At 34.3% G+C, this 21,383-nt stretch overlaps 1 long non-coding RNA gene across 1 annotated transcript; it reads right to left on the bottom strand.

Annotated features, from left to right (window-relative positions):
• Positions 1-418: 418 nt before the first annotated feature.
• LOC134282201 (uncharacterized) lies at positions 419-2,389 on the bottom strand. The gene is made up of 3 exons (XR_009995239.1): positions 2,066-2,389; positions 1,552-1,590; positions 419-929 (listed from the first exon to the last, which is right to left on the bottom strand). It is a non-coding gene; the product is annotated as an uncharacterized LOC134282201 (long non-coding RNA).
• Between the last annotated feature and the right edge of the window lie 18,994 nt (positions 2,390-21,383).

Genomic DNA, 21,383 nt, shown 5'->3' with positions numbered 1-21,383 from the left:
ACAGTGATATTGTATATACTTGTTTTATTATATGATATGTGTAAAAAAAAAAAAAACATCTAAAATTTGCAATATGCTGAACAACAAATCATACATTTAATATTGTAAAATACAATATTGTAGCTTAAAATATTGTAATAAATTTTCAAAGCCATATTACATGTATTAGTCTTTCAAGTCCCATATGTTCAACATTTAGATCCATGTTTTTTTTTCAAATGAATTCTTCCACTCATATTTATAGAAACTCATAAACTGTCATGATTGTTTACAGCAATTCAAATCCACAACACATTTTTTATCTAAATAAACTGCTCAGGCTAATATGATGTAAAATGAGTTTCAGTTAATACAGCAGTTATTTCTTCATCAATCACCTTGTAAGGCCACCTTGTGGGAGTATCTGCTTTTTCTTGATATTTCAGTCAATTTCTAAAACAAAAAAATAAATGTATCTAAATTCAATTTACATGTAACTATCAATTTTCATATCATAAATTGATAAACAGTATTTATTATAGTGCCCTGATATATCCAAACAAAGATAAATGACAGGGTTTTGATTTTGAAAGGTCTATTTGGGGTCAAAATAAGTAAAGCCCCAATGCCACTTCTAATGCCAAAAAACGGGGGTGTTCTATCAATTTTTTTCTTTCTAAAAAAGTCCAAACATGGATGCCATATTCTACGCATATCAAATTCTCAGATCCCAAGATACAATGTTGTCTCAAAATTTTAAAGTAAACTACTTATTTATGGTTTAAATTCAGTGTAATGAAAACTGGCACAAGTATTTTAATGACCTACCTTAAAATACAGTCCCAAGGTGTACATTTTTTTTAATGTTAAATCTTCCCCAATTCCAAGCATAAACTGGACAGGTCAGGCTCTTAGTATCAAGGCATTGTACAGCCTTAATTAAACTGGTCCTATAAAAATGGTCAAGAAAATTATAAATTTATATATAAAAAAAATTTATAACATGAATTTGAAAATTTGACTTAATGTGTTTATGGTTTCAGAAATATTATTATAGTAGATATGCTGCCATGTAAATTTATATCTTATAAATAGATGTCAAACAAAATGCAGTATAAATTTATCAAATAAACAGTGGCGCATCCAGCAATTACCTAACGGGGTGCAGTAGAAAGCAGGGAAGGGGGGGGGGTTCTTGTGGCTCTACTAAAGCCCCTAGTGGGTCTAGGGCAATGTCTTTTTCGGAAGGCTGGGGCTGAAAAGCTTACAAGTTCTTAGTTCTTACATATAAAAAAGGAAGTTTTCCCTTGATTTCAGGATGATGGACATATATCAAAATGTTAACATACTGATACAACAGTTTCATATTGGGGGGGGGGGGGGCATGCCGGGTGCGCCAGCCCTGGATCTGCCTTTGAGAAACATTTCTTGACAAGCTATTTGATAATATTTTGGCATATTCTTTACTTTTCAAAGTATAGAAAAATTATAGAATTTAAGTGATGAAATATGAATAACATCAACTTGCATTTGAGGAGGAAATCCTCCCTCAGTCTCTGTAACTATCCTTACCATTAAATCTTCATGTTTTCTTCAGTCGGATCAGTTTACCTGTGGGATATACAATATGAACTATATAGATTTATGACAAAACAAAATGACTATGTAAATGCAAGCTTTTGCACTTTTTGAAGAGTTTAACAATTTCGTTGAATATATTGCATTGAATCTGTCAAGTAATTATATAGCGGAGTATTTTCATGAGAATAAAAAATGCATGTAAATCAACGTATACAAATTGAATTATGAAATACATATGAAAAAAAAAAACAAACTAAAAACTAATCTAAGTTATTCATATCGTAGCTTTAAAAAAGCTTCTTTTTTACATTGTAATTAAAACCATTATTCATAGACTGTAAGCATCATATATTTTATGCAGGAATGATTACGGATACCCCCCCCCCCCCTTATCATGAAAACTTATGTGAAAACGACATATAACGTACAGAATTTACTGAGCACGAATAAATTTTAAAGTAAAAAGAATTTTTTAAATGCATATAAAACTAAATGAGGAACTTACCTTCTGAAGTTGCAGAGATGAACGTCTCCCCGAATGCATGTGCCACAACACGCAGTGTAACTGAAGTCATCGAGGTTTTTGTTGCGAAATACATGATCGAATCTATGTATGGCTGATACCTAACAGTTAACCGACTTTTTATCTACAGGAAAGCTTAATTTACAACAGCTTAAACACTTAGGGAATCCTGAAAAACATCGATATACCATTGACAGGTGCACAGATTTGACGTGTTTACATGCTACCGGAAGTGTTGTTGAACCTAAACGGTCGTTGCGCCACCTATGTTTTTACAAAGGGGCAAAACCGACAAATATCGGCAATTATTCCCTGTAAAATATTACTAGAATTGCTTGCTCTGCCTTTGAGAAAATGGATGATGCAAGATTTTTTTTTACTATAGAAAATCCCATTGACAATTTCAAATCGTCATAGAACCGGAAGTTCGGGTCTGGTTGACTTGAAACTTACATTACAACCTTTAATTACTTTGATAAACAATATATAATCCTCAAATTAAATTTCCTACATTGTTTCAATTTTTTTTATTTCAATCCCCCCTTTTCTTAACTTTGGAGCCCTGTAACACAAAAATATATCATAGGTGCAAAAAGACTAACGATGACTTTTTTGTAGATATTACTTTGAGGAATACATTCCTAAAATTTGAACGAAATTCAATGTAAAATAAGGAATATTTTAGGCTTTAAAGAAAATGTAGTTTTTGACTTATAAATACCGGAAGTGAAGTTTCCGGAAGTACAAAACCTTACTTATGGGACACTTTTAGATGTTCTGTTGAATGATTTTGTTTTAAAATACATATGTCCAGTGGTTTTCTTTAAATCCTTGACATAAAAGTGTTAAGTATAATAATAATAATAATAATAAAACAAGACGAAAACAATAGGTCTTTTCGCAGAAAGCGAAAAGCCCTAATAAGTTTTGATAAACTGAACATATTTTACAATATCATCTCTGATTGCAACTAAAATACAGCCGGATGTAGTATTTTTTATTCTGTGTATATTTATAATGTATGTTACAAATCCTGGTAACAAATATTATCTCAGTAAGCCCCTCAACATCGAATTTTGAAACAATTATTGTTGAATTCGCTGTAGTTCAATCTGTTTTTAATTCCACACACATTTAGGGATAGGAATCTAAGACAACTGGTCTGTTCCTTAGCATGTCCCTCATTTGTATTTTCTGGCGTAGAGAATACACGCGCTTTGGGTTGCGATCATTCGGCGTCCTATTTACCCAGCTGGAGGCGCCATTGTTTCTGGTCCACTCAGCTGTACGAGTGGTGGCGGAATCCTAAGGGGTGTACTCCCTGTCGTTAATGTAAAGTATATCACGTACTAACTTTTCCTGCTTTTGGTCCTTTTTTGCTTTTCTTAAAATTGGGTAGTTTTTCCTCAATCTAACTGTTCGTTAGCATGCCAATGACTTCCTTTTTGGCTGCATTTATTCGAATATATTCCCTGTCTTTGAAGTAAGAGAATTTTGCTACTATCTTCCTCGGATATTCACTAAATTCATATCTTCCCATCCTATGCACTCTTTCAAAATCGATAAGGTAGTCAAACCTCCGTCGTAGACAAACCTTGAGCACATGTTCAGTGTCCTCCCATGCTCGCTCTGGTATCCCTGAAAACACCAGTTTATCACGCATGGAACGCGCCTTCAGATCCACCAAGGAGTCTTGGAGATAGCTATTTCTTTCTTTTAAAGCTGTAATTTTGGGTTTGCTGGCTTCTGGTCTCATACAATTCCATTCTCATACAATAAGAAACGAGTATTCTATATGATTTGTGACATGATCGTTCGGTTATTTTTAGATTTTGAAGCTTCTGTATCTGTGTGATTTTTACAGGAAATCCGATAATGTAATGATAACTAATTTGATTAAAGTATAAAAGTTGAAGGTTAAGTTAACAAAAGTGACCAATCATTTAACAATGCATTTTGCGTTCGCGCGCACTGTCCATGCGAGAATCATTTAGACGGTGATACAATGGCTGGTCATAGGGATGTCATGGATATCGATTTTCTTGATGCACTGGACAATGACATAGACGATCTTATACTTTCTCAAATATGTGAAACGCTAGAGAATGAATTTTTGGCATTTAAAGGAATATGTGATTTATCGCTGAGTTTGAAAGAAAAAGATGGCAATTTTGGGAATGGTTAAGGCGCTTTTAATGTGAATATGGACACTAACACTATCGTAAAAACTGAGTTTCAAGCGGAAGAAATATCACTTTCGGACAACTGTAACAGATGAAGCGCTTAATAAGCTAGTGTCCGAGGAAGGGAATGAGAAGACAAAAAGCAGTACTAAATGGGCAATTAATGTATTCGAGAAATGGCGAGAGGACAGGACTGAAAAAGTCCCGAACTTAACGTTATGGACTCAAAAGAAATGGTTTACTGGCTTGAAAGATTTGTGGAAGAAAGGAGAATAAAGGACAGGACGGAGTGCCCACCGAAATCATTTTTATCCGATATCACGCGGACTGTTAAGGTAGGGCTATTGTCTTATTTTTGTCGACCGGGTTATCATTTACCAGCGGTGTCTTTTTTTTATGTTATCAAGAAGATAGGAATTTGTGTATTATTTCACATTTAAGACAGTATATTAAAGAGAAAGCAAATCTTGGACTTCTGATCAACTTCTAATTAGTCAAAAACCACAGGCAGCGGTGTCATCTAACACCTTTGCGTGATGGTTAAGAAACGTTCTACAGCAGAGTGGCATGTACACGTGTGTATTCTGCGCATAGTACTAGGGCTGCTTCCACGTCTGCTGCGGTCGCCATGGGGTGTCCTATAGAGTATAGACGATATAATGTCCCAAGTCGGTTGGACAAATGAAAGGACATTTCCGAGATTTTATAACAAAGAAACTGTTAAAACATTAGATGTGAAAGTATTAGAAACTTAACAAAAAAGTATTGTGTGAAGTAGTATATAGAGCTTAGCACATTCAGATAAACATGGGAAAATATGTAGTTTATTGAAATTGTGTTGCATTTTTATTAACTGAAGATGCAATGGAATAAAATTGGTTCTTTTTTTCTCTGCATTAAATTTAACTAGAAAACTGACCAGTCAGCAAGGGCCCCGCCATGGGGTGGAATTATAAGGATGCAGCTTATGGAATGATTAAAAAATATATGAAGAAATAAGCAACAGCAAATGTATTCTTAAAATTTTCAACATAATTCCTGAATATCCAAAAACCTGTAAATAATATCCTTGTATATTTACATTAGGCACTGGCAGTAAAGAACAACCTAACATTGAATGTATATATAAACAATATGAAGTTTGTGTTTGTGTTATATAAAATGCCAGTCTTCAATGAATGCAAATACATGTATCATGAAGGCTTGACCTTAACTTCAAAACAAACAGCAGTTGCAGACAAAGTTTTTCATTAATCTTAAAATGACAGATAAAGATAGGCCTACTAAATTTTCTTCAGCAGGCTAGATAATTAATCCTGAGGGATTAATTGTACTTCTCTCATCATTTTCTTCTAAAGTTACAATAAGAACTTTTTCAGTATTAATATTACAATGGCTTAATCCAACTACCTTAAAAATTATTTTTTTTTTAAACACTTGAGGCCAGATAAGCTAGTGCTATTTCATGTGATTTCTCCATTCCTTTCCAGTAATTTGTAGAATTAAACTTCGAGGTAAATCTCGTTTAATTTTTAATTTTCCATTATTTAACACTGAATAAAAAATGAAATGGTTTTAAAAGAAAGTGTTTTATCAGCTCACCCTTCTATCCATTTTGCACATTGCTTTAATATTGTTATTATTCAGTGCTCAAAATTTCAATTCATTATACTAGTAGTTTAAAAGTTCGGTCAAGATCAATATTAGCAAGTCATATTGTAAACTGATTGAGAATATCTAACCATGTTATTTGTATCCCGCCCCCCCCCCCCCCCCCCCCCCCTTGCATATGATAATTGAGAAGTATATATGAATTTACGGGATGGCCAGCTGTCCGTAGAAATGATTATTACTATGTGAATTCTATATAAAATTTTCATTAACCAGACTATAGTTAACTTGTATTTTTTGACATTTCTAGAGCCTTGAAGAGTCTCAAGGTATTTCCAACTCCTCGTATGATGTAATTGGTTTTTGCAAAAACTTAAATTAATTTAAATGTATACCCAATAGAACAATATTTTTTGTAAGAATGCTTTTCAATAGATGTGATGATAAATATTAAGTTAAAGAATTTAAAAGATGTATATTTTCTTTATTTTATCAATTATTCAATCTTTACAAATGTTGAAAAGGGGCAATAACTCCTTCTAAGGTATCCTCATTGTTCTTCTAATGTAAAATAGTTTCCCTGATATTCACAATTCAAATGTGTATTATAAGTAGCAAGTATTTTGGAACTTTCAGCATCAGATTTATGTATTTGAACCAGTTTGTACATGATTTTTATGATACTGTTAGCAAATATTAAACGATTTTTTATGATGACATATATCTTTGTTTATATTTGTCTTCCATCTTAAATAATGTGGCAACCTTTACCTTATCTGCAATAATTGGTAAAATTAAACTACATAATACATTAAATGAAAATAAATGCAGTTTTTGTACTTTAAACCATTATAACTGTGAGGGTTAAAAGACCTAAAGAATTACCTTTCTCTTCTGACAATAATTCTTATTCTATATAACTTTATGAATACTATTTATATTTTTGAAAGGTTCCTCTGCGATAAAACCAGAAAAAAGTTACAACAAAAAGACAAGTTGCCACCAAAGATATACAACCAGCCTCAAAGAAAGACTCTTTGCATAAAGCCACCAAAGATTCCGACTTAGAAGGTAAGGCATATAAAAATATGTGTCTGAATGTTTTGTTTGCTGTAGAAAGTGAACATTCTCTAGATACATTGAAAGTATAATTAGTGATTTCTCCTTTTATTTTTTTTTTTTTGCTTTGTTCATTCATTTTCTAGTAAATCTTGAATTTCAGTGTCTGGACAAGTTGCTACCAAAGATATACAACCAGCCTCAAAGAAAGACACTTTGAATGAAGCCACCATAGATTTAGACTTAGAGGGTAAGGTATATAAAAATATGTATCTATGTTTTGTTTGCTGTAGGGAATGAAAATTATGCTAGATACACTGAAAGTAAAATTATTGATTGAAAAAAGAGGTGTTTCGTTTTTTCTTTGTTCATTTGTTCTCTAATAAGTCTTGAATTTCAGTGTCTGGACAAGTTGCCAGTAAAGATATACATTGTCAACCACCCTCAAAGAAAGACTCTTTGCATGAAGCTAACAAAGATTCAGACTTAGAAGGTAAGGCATATAAATATTATTTCTTGAAGGTATATTATTTATTCTTTCTCTGTTCAATCTTCAATCCATTTTTGCCTTTAAGGTTTCGTCAAAGTTCAACGTGTGTAAAAACTTATTTTTCCAATTGCTCCAAAACTATGTGAGGTAAAATGGTAAACCTTTAACAGTTTATAAATATATCATTAATTAATAGATAGAAAGTATCACTTGAAAACAAATATTGTAAAAAAGATATTTTTGAGAAAAATTGTATTAAATGTGCATATTTTAAGAAAAATACATCTGCTTAATTCTGTCCTTTTTGTGAAAACCATCATTGCAGAAATAATATATGTTTATCAATGAAGGGCAAGTTGGACGTGAATGGTCTCGGAAAGGCTGTTATTGAAAGAATGACATCAATAAAGACAGGACCCCTGTAGAATCCGCCAATTGCAATGTACGATTGATTGATTGTATATTGTTTAACGCCGAGTCGGCAATCTCTCAGCCATATTTCGGCGGACTATTCCTATTAGGTTAATTGATCGGTAAAGTTTTTGGTTTCTCTGGCGGCCCCCAGTGAGCCTACTCTTTTTCGAACTCCAGAGAAACGATCTTTTGCGTGCCAAGGGGGTTGTCATCCTTGACACGGGGCACCATTTAACGTCCCGTCCGACGGACTTAAATAATTTTTAAAAATATGTAAACTGTTAAAAATAGTTTATAAACTGTTAATAAAATAAATTCAAATAAGTACATGTGTTTCTCATTAAAATTACTTTCAAATGTTATTTAAATTTTACTATAATAATCCGTTTCTTGTAGATATTCTAAAATTTTGTAAACATGAACGTTTGTAAAAAGTTCAAACATTGTTTTTACACTTCCAAAAAGTCTACTTCGAATAGGTGTAAAATCGGAACATTCTAAAAGTATGTGATTTATAGTTATCGGACAGTCACAGGAGGGTTGATCCAAAAGTAATGTCACAGTGTCCATATCTTTTATATTTGGCGTCATATTATCAAATACAATATACCAAAAGATAAACAAATATAAATCTAATTAACATTGAAATTTGAATTTAATAATGTTTATTTGAATTTATTTTATAGATGTTTGAAACATAGAGCATAGGGGGTGTCGCCGCGTCACAAAGGAACGTCACGTTTTAAAGTGTATATTTTCTTAGAAAGAAAAAGACAAACACATTAAAAAGATTCTAAAAAAGCACCTAATCTCCCATTTTTTTTAAAGACACAATTCTCGTCATATTCTAGTCTTTAATTAAAAATTAAATGACGGCATTGGTATTTCTGATCATAAACATTGTTATTTTACTTTGTTGAATTGAACAAAGTGATTGTCGAAATTAAGAAAAAAAGGCTCGACGAGTTGTAACGCATTTTTGCTTCAGAATATGGGAATCATCACTAGCGACATATTCGTTAATCAAACAGACTTTGATAAGCAGAGGACAAGAAGACCGAAAGATGGGAAATCGGACGGAAACGTTCAATGATGCCTGACGTTGTCAAAAAAGACAGACGTACAGAGTGACTTGTGAATTTTTAAGTTTGTCTTATGCTACTGTTCAAAAAATTTTGACAGAGGGCTTAATTATGCAAAGAGTGAGTGTATAATAGTACCAAGAATTCATACAGAAAGTGGAATTGGTGAACGTGTTTGCGAATTACAAATATTTTTTTAATGAAACGAAGGGGAAACGCTTATAAGTATAACGGTGTGTATCCGTCATATGACGTTATATTTAGGTGCGGCGACTACCAGAAACACGCATTGTTTAAAATCCGATATTTTGAAAATTATACATCATATTTCTTGAATTTTTCAGGTCTGATTTGAAATAAATAAAGCTTCCATCATGTTTACTGAAAGGAAAAAGAAACGCAGGGTAGCATAATATTCGGAAAAATTTTTACCACATGACCGAAAATTACGAAAATTGGTCAGATGAGAAATTTTCTTACTATGCACCAAAATTAGTGTTCAGAATTACTCAACCGTAAAATTTATGACGTCACACAGAGAAAACGGTAAAAAGCCCAAAGCACGTGCAATTTTATGACGACGAGTTTGTCAACAAATCTTGTTGCATCATTGATGCACCTGAGGTAGCCACATTGTTTTTCAATATTTAGAGACGATATGAATTTCTTGCAATCTTGGTACAGTTTAGGGAAGTTCTATGGGGTCTGGTTTTCGAATTGCCTAATTAATGAAAAAGACAACAACGGGTAACTAAGCAGTTTCCTTTAAATTTTCCCCCATAAAACTTGTTACCCGTTGTCAGAGAGGGCATGGAATGGTTTTCAATCAACCGTGACGATGACGTTAACGCGAAACAGAGTCATGTTGCGAGCGGGTTATTCGTCCGGCCAACTCTTAAATCGCAACCTTACTACCCCCACAACCGCCTTTTATACAGTAGCCTATTGTAATCATTACATTCACATGAAAAATGGAAGAAAACAATTCCGCACTTTGGCTTTTTGAGCCGGTAGCTTACTGTTGTGTTCCTCTCACTGGCGCATGCGTGCGTCGTATGGCTATTTTTTGGCGTGGTTACCCAAGACCAATATAGCCAGGGATTAAAAGAAAAACACTCTGATGAATTCCATGCAAAGGAGAGATAAGGCTCATGAAAGATGCGCGGGAGAGACATTGAAGATAATGAGAGTTTTCGATTTTCACTTTTGGGGGGGTATCGTCATATGAGCTTCAATAACTTATTAATTATTGAACAAAAATCAAATGGGATTTTGGTTATATCCTTTTGAAAGATGACTTTAAAAGTTAGATAGGAATACTGAAAAAAAAATTAAAAGAAAAATAAATTTAATTCACCTCAAAAGTTTACCCTGCGTTTCTTTTTCCTTTCAGTATATAATTTTGTTGCATTGCGTCGATTTTAGCAATTTTATCAAAGTTGTGACATTACTTTTGGATCAACCCTCGTACTTTCGCTTTCAAGTATTAATATTTGGATAAAGTTAACACAGAAAACAACTTTACAGAGGCTATCCAAGTCTAACTTGTCCTTCATTGATAATTATTTATTGTTTCTGCAATGATGACTTTCACTAAAAGCACAGAAATAATTAGGTGTATTTTTCAAAACTATATGCATTCTTAAAATGAATTTTTCTCGATAAGTATTTTGTTCTAAGTTTTTTAGCTCTACTGGTCAGAGACCAGAAGAGCTTATGCGATAGTAATGCGTCCGTCGTCCGTCCGTCTGTCTGTCTGTCTGTCTGTAAACAATTTTTCAAAATGCTACTCCTCCTACAATTTTGGTCCAATTTCAATATAGCTTGGCACACAAGTAGACTACACTAAGATACATAATTCTGTGCATCGGATTTTGATTTCGATGAACGGTGTGGCCATGGTTACTAAAAATAGAAATTTCTGTGAAATGCTTTCAAAATGCTACTCCTCCTACAGTTTTGGTCCGATTTCAATATAACTTGGCACACAAGTAGACTACACTAAGATATATAATTCTGTGCATTGGTTTCTGATTTTGATGAACGGTGTTGCCACGGTTACTAAAAATAGAAATTTCTGTGAAATGCTTTCAAAATGCTACTCCTTCTACAGTTTTGGTCTGATTTCAATATAACTTGGCACACAAGTAGACTACACTAGGATACATAATTCTTTGCATCGGTTTTTGATTTCGATGAACGGTGTTGCATTGGTTACTAAAAATAGAAATTTCTGTGAAATGCTTTCAAAATGCTACTCCTCCTACAGTTTTGGTCCGATTTCAATATAATTTGGCACACAAGTAGACTACACTAAGATACATAATTCTGTGCAATTGGTTTCTGATTTTGATGAACGGTGTTGCCATGGTTACTAAAAATAGAAATTTCTGTGAAATGCTTTCAAAATGCTACTCCTCCTACAGTTTTGGTCCGATTTCAATATAACTTGGCACAGAAGTAGACTGCAATAAGATACATAATTCTGCGCATTGGTTTCTGATTTTGATGAACGGTGTTGCCGATGTTACTAAAAATAGAAATTTCTGTGAAATGCTTTCAAAATGCTACTCCTCCTACAGTTTTGGTCCGATTTCAATATAACTTTGCACACAAGTAGACTACACTAAGAATTTTTAGATACATAATTCTGTGCATCAGTTTTAATTTTGATGACTGACAAGAGACCAGAAGAGCTTATGCGATAGTAATGCGTCCGTCGTCCGTCCATCTGTCTGTCTGTAAACAATTTTTCAAAATGCTACTCCTCCTACAGTTTTCGTCCGATTTCAATATAATTTGGCACACAAGTAGACTATACTAAGATACATAATTCTGTGCATTGGTTTTTGATTTCGGTGAACGGTGTTGCCATGGGTACTTAAAATAGAAATTTCTGTGAAATTCTTTCAAAATGCTACTCCTCCTACAGTTTTGGTCCGATTTCAATATAACTTTGCACACAAGTAGACTACACTAAGATACATAATTCTGTGCATCAGTTTTAATTTTGATGACTGACAAGGATCAATTTTCTATTTATTGCTGTTTTAAAGTTTCAAATCCCAACTGCTACTTTTTTCTTCCTTTGTTTTAAGTATAAACCAGTAGAGCTACAGTCTTGACAGAGACTTCTGGTTTTATCAAGTGATACTTTCTATCTGTAATTAAATGATATATTGATAAACTGTAAAAGTTTTTAATTTATAGCTCGCGTAGTTTTGGAGCTATTGTAAAAATTATTTTTTGGAAATGTTGAATTTTGACGAAACCTTAAGATTTCTCTCATGGTCACTTGAATGGCAAGTTCATTTTTTCATGGTGATCACTTGGTTCTACTCAATTAAACGGATTTTACTTTGTTTGTATTGATCTAGTCTGAATTCTTTTCTTAACTCTGGTTGATAGATTTTGGATTGTGTCTTGCAAAAATAACTCTGATTAAGAAGGATAATAGTCTAGGAACCAGTTATCCTATGGATGAAGAAGAATGTGTCACTGGAAGGTTATTAAAATCTTCATATTTGGGACTAAATTATAATTTTGTTTGTTTGCCCTTAGCAGACCGACCCATGAAAATTAGCCCGACTAAAAATATTTTATTCTACTATTCTTTTACAATTTTTTTTATTTGATTTATTTCTTGTCCGTTTTGGGGGGCTACATGATTTTTTTTTTCTCAGTCGCCTGTTGATGATTGAGATTAGGAAATGCGGTAAGAAAAAACATTCGCAGAGATATTTATATTTTATCTTGTGGATGAATGCGCTGATTACCACGTTCATTAAGTTAAGATGATTGTCGGTAGTTGGAAGCTCTTCGATGCTACTAATCGATTTCAAAATAAATGTAGCCGGCATCGTTGACAAAACGTAAAATTGTCATCCTTTATTTTATTACCAAATCTAAGTGGAAAGAGCACAAAAGTAGTTATAAATGTTAAAAACATCAAAGGACTCCATGCCTTCAGCCTTGTTAATATGTTGACCGCCATAACTAAATTTAAGGAAAATATTTTTCGTCAAGACAATGTGGAAACTTAATTTAAATAAGAAATACAAGTCTTATTTTTAAAGAAGAACTTTAAAAATGTGTAATTCCATGAACAATTACATGAAATGAAGGGTGGGACTAATATCAGTATTACACCCATTAAATGGAATTTTTTAAAAATAAATGTCCACCGTTTCCTTATACTGTTTAAAGTAAACAAAATATTTTCGAATTTTTTAAAAGAAAAATCAATAAACATTTTTGTATTGACATACAAAGATAGATATACAGCCTATAGTATACAAGATTTGTTTAAGAACAAGAACTAGTATATTTTGTTCCATGAAGCAAAAGTTCCAATAACAAAGAATATGTACACGACAATATTGATTTTCTAAAATTTAAATAGTAATTTTATGTCAAGAAGAAAAAAAATAAAATATTTTTCCTACCTACCTACCCATTGCTTAAAATATGGGTCGGTAAATGGCAAACAAACAAAAGCTTAATTTAGGCCCAACTTGATTTCATTTTGTTCTCTTTGAACAAATAATGTTTTCTGATATTGGTCATATAAGGCCACATAATTATTAATTTTTGTATTTAAATTTTATATATCATAGTGATCTTTTACTATTTTCTTTATAACAAAAATAAATCTAGTATTTTTATGATTTCTAGTATATTTTTCATTTTCAATCTCTCTCTCTCTTTCTCTTTATCTCTCACACAAACATATGCACACAAAGCTTCCAACAGATAACTAATAAAACAAATGCTTTGTGACTATATTTTGAGGCATTGATTCTCCCACCCCCCTTTCTTTGATCTAATTATCCTTAGTTGATTCTGGGTTGATAAGAGACCAGACATTCCAGGTCAGAACTGAGCTAAGCAAAAAAATTCTGCTGTGTACTTTACACATCATCATTTTGAAGATGCCCTGCTAATTTTTTTGGACATAATTAAATTTATCCAAATATGTCTCTCTCATACAGGAAAAGTCTTAATAATTTATAAAATAGAAATAATATGTTGATTTTTAATAATTTATTTATTTCTACACTGGCTTGTTAAAATTTTTTTTGAAAATATCCCCTTGAAGGTGAAGGTTATTAAAGAGGGTCTACCAATGAAAATCAAGAACTAGGAGATCGAGGTCAAACACTTGATGCAAATCTCAAAATACAATAATGCTGATTGACACATTGACTGTTCAATACAATTTTCAAGCATACTTACAGGTTGCACATCTGCGGAATGGTGTTCTGATATTGGACACAGTCTGGCCTGGTATTAATGGCGGGGAAAAGAAGACCGAGTTCTCGCATCTGCGTACATAAACTTCAGTCACACGATCATGATCATGGGGCCCTGTATGTATCCAAACACAATTTCGTCTTGCCTCTAGGCAATTTGCCACATTCCCAGAGATACGACAATTGTCACATTGTGTATTTACTACAGACATGACATACATAACCACTGTCAGTAAATATGGTAAAATACATGTGCATGACGCGCGTGGCCTCTTCCTCTCCATCTTGCATTTGCTAGGCCTACTAAAAGCGCGCCAAATGACTTAAAATATGAACCCATATTGATTTTTTAATTCCGGATTTGAAATTGGAAAACGCAGTTATTATAGAATGTGTTTTAAATCAATATATAAATAGATTCCTGGTTAAACGATTTTAAACGTTACATATATTTTACATGAATCCCCTTTCCCCTTTGAATTATATTCAACAAGGAACAAGCTCGAGAAAATACCTTGTAAATTAACTGGAAAATAGATAACCTAATACCAGTCTACTGGATATTAGGTAATCATTTTATAAATTCTTCAACAAATCTATCTGATGTACGTGTACATGTAGGTATTTGCTGACTTGTGAGAAACCAAGGTGTGTGCTGAGTTGTAAGAACTTATTAACCAAATAAATTAATTATTCAAACCGTATGTAAGAGGTAGAAATATCATGTTGAAAATTTTCTTATCTTCATAAATAGAATAAATAACATTAAACAAAATCATCGTGTTACATTTGGCGTCGCCGGTAGGATCCATTTGGCTGAGATTTTCCTGCAGTAGGGTTCCAGGACCCAGAAAGAAAGAGTACTAGTTGACAGTGTGCATTGTGTTTGTAACAGTATTCTACGACCAGCTATATATTCAGTCTATTCACAACAATGGAACAGGAAATCAAAGATTTACAGGAACACATCAAGAAGTTAGAAGCTAAACCATATCTCCTGTCGTTTACTTGAAATCGGAAGGAAAATTTCCTAAGTTTGGAGGTCGACCAGTTAAGGATGGAGACCCAGATGTTTACAATTGGACCTCAGACATGAGAGAACATATACAGTCCAAAGACGATTTCGTAGATTTCATCATGGACCATTTAACTGGATCCGCAAAATCAGAAGTCAAACTTCGTCCTCACATAGAAAGAAAAACAGGAAAGCAAATTCTCGACATCTTGGAGGCTGTGTTTGAAATCAAAGAAACCACTACCCAACTTCTCCAGAAATTTTATCAACGAGACCACAAGCAGGATGAAACATTAGAAAAAAATTCTCTTGTATTAACTGAGATGGCACAGAAAATCAACAAGAAAGACAAGAAAGAGCAAGTGACTGATGTTAAACTTACTGAGCGATTTATTGATGGAATCGGAGATCAGAACATCCGACAAGAACTGAGAAAAGTTGTGTTAGACTCTGGCAACGTACCATTTTTTGAATTCAGACTTCAAATGTTAAGATGGATAGAAGACAAACCTGGTGTGAATCTCAGTGTGAGCAAAACATCATGTGTACCTACTCCAAATACAGAACTGAGTTAATTAATGACTCTCGTAAAGAAAAAACAAGAGATGTTGGATAGACAACAACAGATAGATTGACCAGGATGGCAGACAGAAAGTTTTATAGACAATCAAGTTTTCAACAAGAAGAACGAGGGAGATCAAGACAAAGATTCGGACCAAGGTTTGATAGAGGACGAAATGGAAGACGAGGAAATTCGACAGTTGGTAGAGGAAGGCAGTGTTATAATTGTGGTGGCATGGGACATGTGTCTTCGAATTGTCCATCTAAAAAAGGATCAAGCACTACATTTCATCCCACATCTGTAAACCCAAACTGGAAACCTTTTCAGTGAGGAGTCGAAGTGCGAGGGAAGATAACCACGACTCAACAGAAACATTACATCAGAAAATCAATCGTGTATCTGCAAAGTGTCCGGAAACTCGTATAGAACTAAATGGAGTGAAAGATAAATGTTTATTAGACACTGGTGCAAAGATTCTACGATATCGGAACATGTTTATAAAAAATACTTGTCTTCTTCAAAACTCAGTGATACTTTGAAAATATAGGACACTGTGTATACAAATGTAGGGATGAATGTGGAAAGTGCGACTAGCAGTAGTGACCCAGTACAAGTTTTTCTAGGAAGCAACGTTCTCCAGTGTGTTAGGAAACATTCACTGAGAAACCCTTGCCAACAAAAGAAACTGTTTGGAATGATGTAATGTCTATCTTAGACTTAGATGAGGAAACCAAACAGATTGGATTTGTGAAACTGTCAGCACAACACCCAGTGAAAATTCCAGCAAATTCGATGAAAGTGGTACTTGGTTCAACGAGAAGAAGCAAAACATCTGTTCCGCATACTGCAGTAGTTCAAGCAATATCAAGTGAAAATGGTTCTCTACCTAAGAATATATTAATGGTGGACACATTTATTGAAATGAAAGAAGGGACAGTGCCAGTGAAATTGATGAATATTGGACATGAGGATGTGTGGTTGACACCAAAGACTAGATTAGGTGTAATGCCCAGTGCAGAATTACTTCATTCATCAGAAGATGAGTACAAAGTTATACCAGATACTGAACTTGTGATAAGACGCATTGTGAAACAAAATGGACATGATCAGAATATTAAGAGTTAGAATCAGACTGCAGACTCTTCATTTCCAGTAAAATTGGATGTGACTGATGTAGAATTTTCAGAGGAGTAACAAAGAAAGTGGCAAAATTTACTACAGAAACACAAGGATGTATTCGCAGTTAGTGATGATGACCTTGGTTATTCAACAACAATCACTCATACCATAAACCTTACAGATGATGTACCAGTAAGGATTCCTCATCGTCGTTTTCCACAAAAATTAGATAGAGGAGGTTAGACAACATATCCAGAAATTACTCAATCAAGGCATTATTAGGAAAAGTCACAGTCCATATGCAGCTCCCATAGTGATCGTGAGAAAGAAGGATGGAAGTTTACGCTTATGTGTGGACTATCGTGCCTTGAATTCTAAAACTATAAAAGATGCTTACCCCTACCCCGGATCGAGGAGACCCTGGACTTGCTAAACGGAGCCAAATATTTTAGCACAATTGATCTTGCTCAGGGGTACCATCAAGTTGCTGTCGACAAAAAAGGACATACATAAAACATCATTCCGTGTTGGATCTGGTGGGCTATACGAATTTCTAAACATGCCGTTCGGACTATGTAGTAGTCCAGCAACTTTTCAACGTAGAAGAGAGATTCAGAACAGGAATACGAGAGAGGCACCAATCAAAATTGGCACAAGAGTATTATTGCGAAATCGTGTGTTAGGGAGAAACAAAATTCAGTGGTCATCCATACCCTACAAGGTGGTTGCAAGGCCAGGAGAAGATGTACATACGATCCAACTTGCAGACGGGAATGGACCAACGAGAAACGTAACAAGGGCCGAGATTTTGGATACAGGTGATGAAGTAGACGACAAGTCAGATAGCGATTTTGATGATGTGATTGTTGACCAGCCTATGGACATCATAGCACAACTAGAAACCCCTCCGATAGGAGAAATTTTTCAATCTGACACCTCAAGAGGTCGGAGTGAAGAAAAATGAAGATGAAATGGAACAGACTGTACCTAGACATTCAGCGCATTCAACAGCAGGGAAGCACTTCAATCCATTTCACTTACCGAAAAGTGCCCTTGTTTCGCGTAAGGAAGTTCGTGTTTCTTCAGTGAATGATAAGAAGTTTAGTGAACTCAGTGATGTCATTGCTAATTCAAGTGCATCTTTAGGAAAGTCTTTGAGTGTAACATTAAGCCAATCATGGGCTAATGTACATGGACAGATAAGGTTGTTTTTAATATTTGATATTGGAAACTCCTAGCCTAATTAACAGCTCCCCATGACCTGTTCGCAGTCTGGGTTAAGACATTGATAAGCAATCTAGTCTACGAATGAAAGTAAAATAATAAAAACATACTAATCTACTGATTAAGAAAAGTAAATGTAAGAAAATAATAAAGATAAAAAAATAATTATGCTACATATACTTCGTATGCAGGTGATGAAGGTATATTGCTGCATAAGTAAAATTCTTAATTGAAAAATTTTATGAAAAATCAAATATCACCCCCATTTTCTTAGTTAACTCTTCCAAAGTAACATGCTGTGAAGTTTGGCGGGATTTCCCTTACTGACCAATTTAATTCCATTGTCTTTGGTCAGCAAAAGGGATACAGTGCAGTGTGCTTTTTTCCTTTTAATATGCCGGAACAACGCAAAAAAGTGTCTTTAAATTTGTCAGAAACTGAAATCAATGCAATCAAAGCATTATTTGATCATTCTGATTGGGATTTTGAATCATGTGTGATAATTAATGAGTGGGAAGAGGAGGTCGCGGTAAAGATGGCTGTAGAGATACCGGTATGTGAAAGTACACAGGGCAGTGAGGAATCAGATATACCAGCAGTTGGTCAAGCGGGTCAGGAAGATGAAAGAGATGAAAGGATTGCACAAGAAGGGGATTGTATTTTTTGTTTTTGCAACCCTTGCATAACAACGCATAGGCAGGCATGGCTTGGACATGGAGCACCCCGTCATGTCAGTAATTCTGCCATAAGGAAAACAAAGTACAAGAAATTTTGGACAATGATGTCGAGACGTAATGCATGGCCTGATGCCAGATGAAAGAGATGAAAGGATTGCACAAGAAGGGGATTGTATTTTTTGTTTTTGCAACCCTTGCATAACAACGCATAGGCAGGCATGGCTTGGACATGGAGCACCCCCTCATGTCCGTAATTCTGCCATAAGGAAAACAAAGTACAAGAAACTTTGGACAATGATGTCGAGACGTAATGCATGGCCTGATGCAAGATATGTTTCAAAAAAGACACATCAGTTGGATCAAAATGATGATAATTTAGTTTGGACAATGAGGGAAATTATGCCTGATTGTGTTCTGACACTTGTTAGAAATCTATATCCAAATCCTTCTGGGCGGCCATACATGGGACACAAGTGGCCTTAGATTTTTTCAAAGAAAAAAAACATGCCTGTTTACAGTGATAACTGCTATTAAAGAAATGAATTACAATGCAAAATGAACATTTTTCAAATAACAGTGAAACAATTTATTGGATTTATTCATTATTCCTGATGGATACTGTACATGTAGTTATAGAGGCCTAACAACAATAAAGTAAGTGATTCACTTTCTCATGGTAATGTTTATTTACAAACAGTAGCCTTGTAATGATATTCAAACCGACCCTAGGTCATGCTCCAAATATAGAGGAGAGGGGAATTTGAAATGTTCAAATGTTGACAATGATTTTACACCTTATATACAAAATGGATTTTGTTAATTTAGGTATGTTGATTGTTCATACTGGAAGCAGTGTTTGTGCCAAGTCTGAGAAAAAAAATTTTGATTTTATAACAGTATTTTACAAAACATGTCTCTCAAGCTGAACATGTCATGAAATCAGACATTTTCAAAATTTTTCTCGTCCCATTTCCTTTTATACTCCTGGCCTGGGTTTAAGTTACTCTGCGATGCTCAAACATATCATTGTTGTAGAGTGTAGAGAAAATTTATGTTACAATTTCGAATTTAAAGAAATTAAAAGTACAGTAGTTTGAATAATTCATTAAGGGTTCTGATGACAACTGTATAGTTGAAACCTGTCAACAAAATAAATTTACTGCATTCAATGTTCATTATCTATTTGTGTTTTGAAATATTTTTTTTATTAAGAGGTGGCAGAAAAGAAGAAAAAAGAAATTCATCCGAAGGCAGACACAGCAGTGAAAATGCGGAAGAATTAATTAAAACATGCATGAGGAATGAAGTAGGTTTAAACTCAACTAATACACCCCTGCCTACTGTCCCCTCCACAGCTTCCCCTTGCTTGACCTTCCTGTCTACCCTTCCATTCCCAGACCTGCCTACCCTTTTCGTTGCAAGGGTGTAATTTCAGAAAATTTTTGGTGGAACTTCAGAGGTAAAAGCGTAATAAATCATGTTTTCCCCATTTTGTTGCTTTACTATAGTACTTTTTCTTCTTCCAAAACCACAGAAATTGTAAATTACTAAACAAACCTGGCATAAACTTTTTTTTTCGAATCATCCATTGGCAAAAAAGTGTTGTAAAATACCAGTATCCTATATTAAACTCAAATCAACCGCACACCCATGATAAAGCATTTGGTAAATTTGTATCAAATCACTTAATTGAAGGCTTGCGTTTGCATGTTTATACAAATTGTACATACCACTTTTTTCTCTTTTTAACACTCACATTTCTCCATCTTGTTCAAAGCAATGTTAAAATGAACTAAATAGAGCATAGAAATGGGTGTACTTATAGTGATGTAATTTAATAGTTAAGGTAAGTAGTGCCTTCTCGTGTTCTTCGTCGCCAGCGTGGCGCAGTGGTTAGAGCGTCTGCTCTAGAGTCGCGAAATAAGGAGTCAATCCTAACGTCGCGGCTTCGAATCCAAATGTGGGACTTGGAGATCGGTCCTTCGGATGAGACCATGTAAACCCAGGTCCCGTCGCAGTAGGTGCTGGCACGAAAAAGGTCCCTCACTGATCAATGGCCCTAAGTGCCGAGTATAGGACAAGATTTGAAGCTCTCCTGTAGCAAGTTGTGGCGTCGCCATATTGATGAAAATTCTCGACAGGGACGTCAAATAAGATACATTCAATAAATCATCTCGTGTTCTTCCGAATCTTCGCCATACTAATTTACATATAACTATTAGGTATATAACGTTTGTTTTCGAACTTGTCCTCTATTAATTTTAACTATTAAATTTAGACGTTCATAATGGATTTAAACCAAAATATCAAAAGCGTAAAATTAATATCAGTGGCGTAATAGCGTAGTTTTGTGGTAAAAAGCGGAAGGGTAGGCAGGTCTGCATTCCCCTTAACACCAACACCTTTGTCTACTTACCAATCAAAACTCACATGTTCATCTGTTCGTCTTTATCAGGTGATGCAGCAAGAAAGGGGCACTCATTACAAACGACAAGACCACTTGATTGAACATTTTTGCGCTTATCCTGTTCAAATCTCTTGATTGCAACAGACTCATGCCTGCGACCATGCTCAATTGAATTGCTTTTAATGTTTTAATAATTGTTAGTGAC

Source organism: Saccostrea cucullata, unplaced genomic scaffold (genome assembly GCF_032062105.1).
Source record: "Saccostrea cucullata isolate Sc308-1 unplaced genomic scaffold, CSIRO_AGI_Scuc_v1 ctg1719, whole genome shotgun sequence".
NCBI lineage: Eukaryota > Metazoa > Mollusca > Bivalvia > Ostreida > Ostreidae > Saccostrea > Saccostrea cuccullata.
This window is presented reverse-complemented; position numbering and strand designations above follow the sequence as displayed.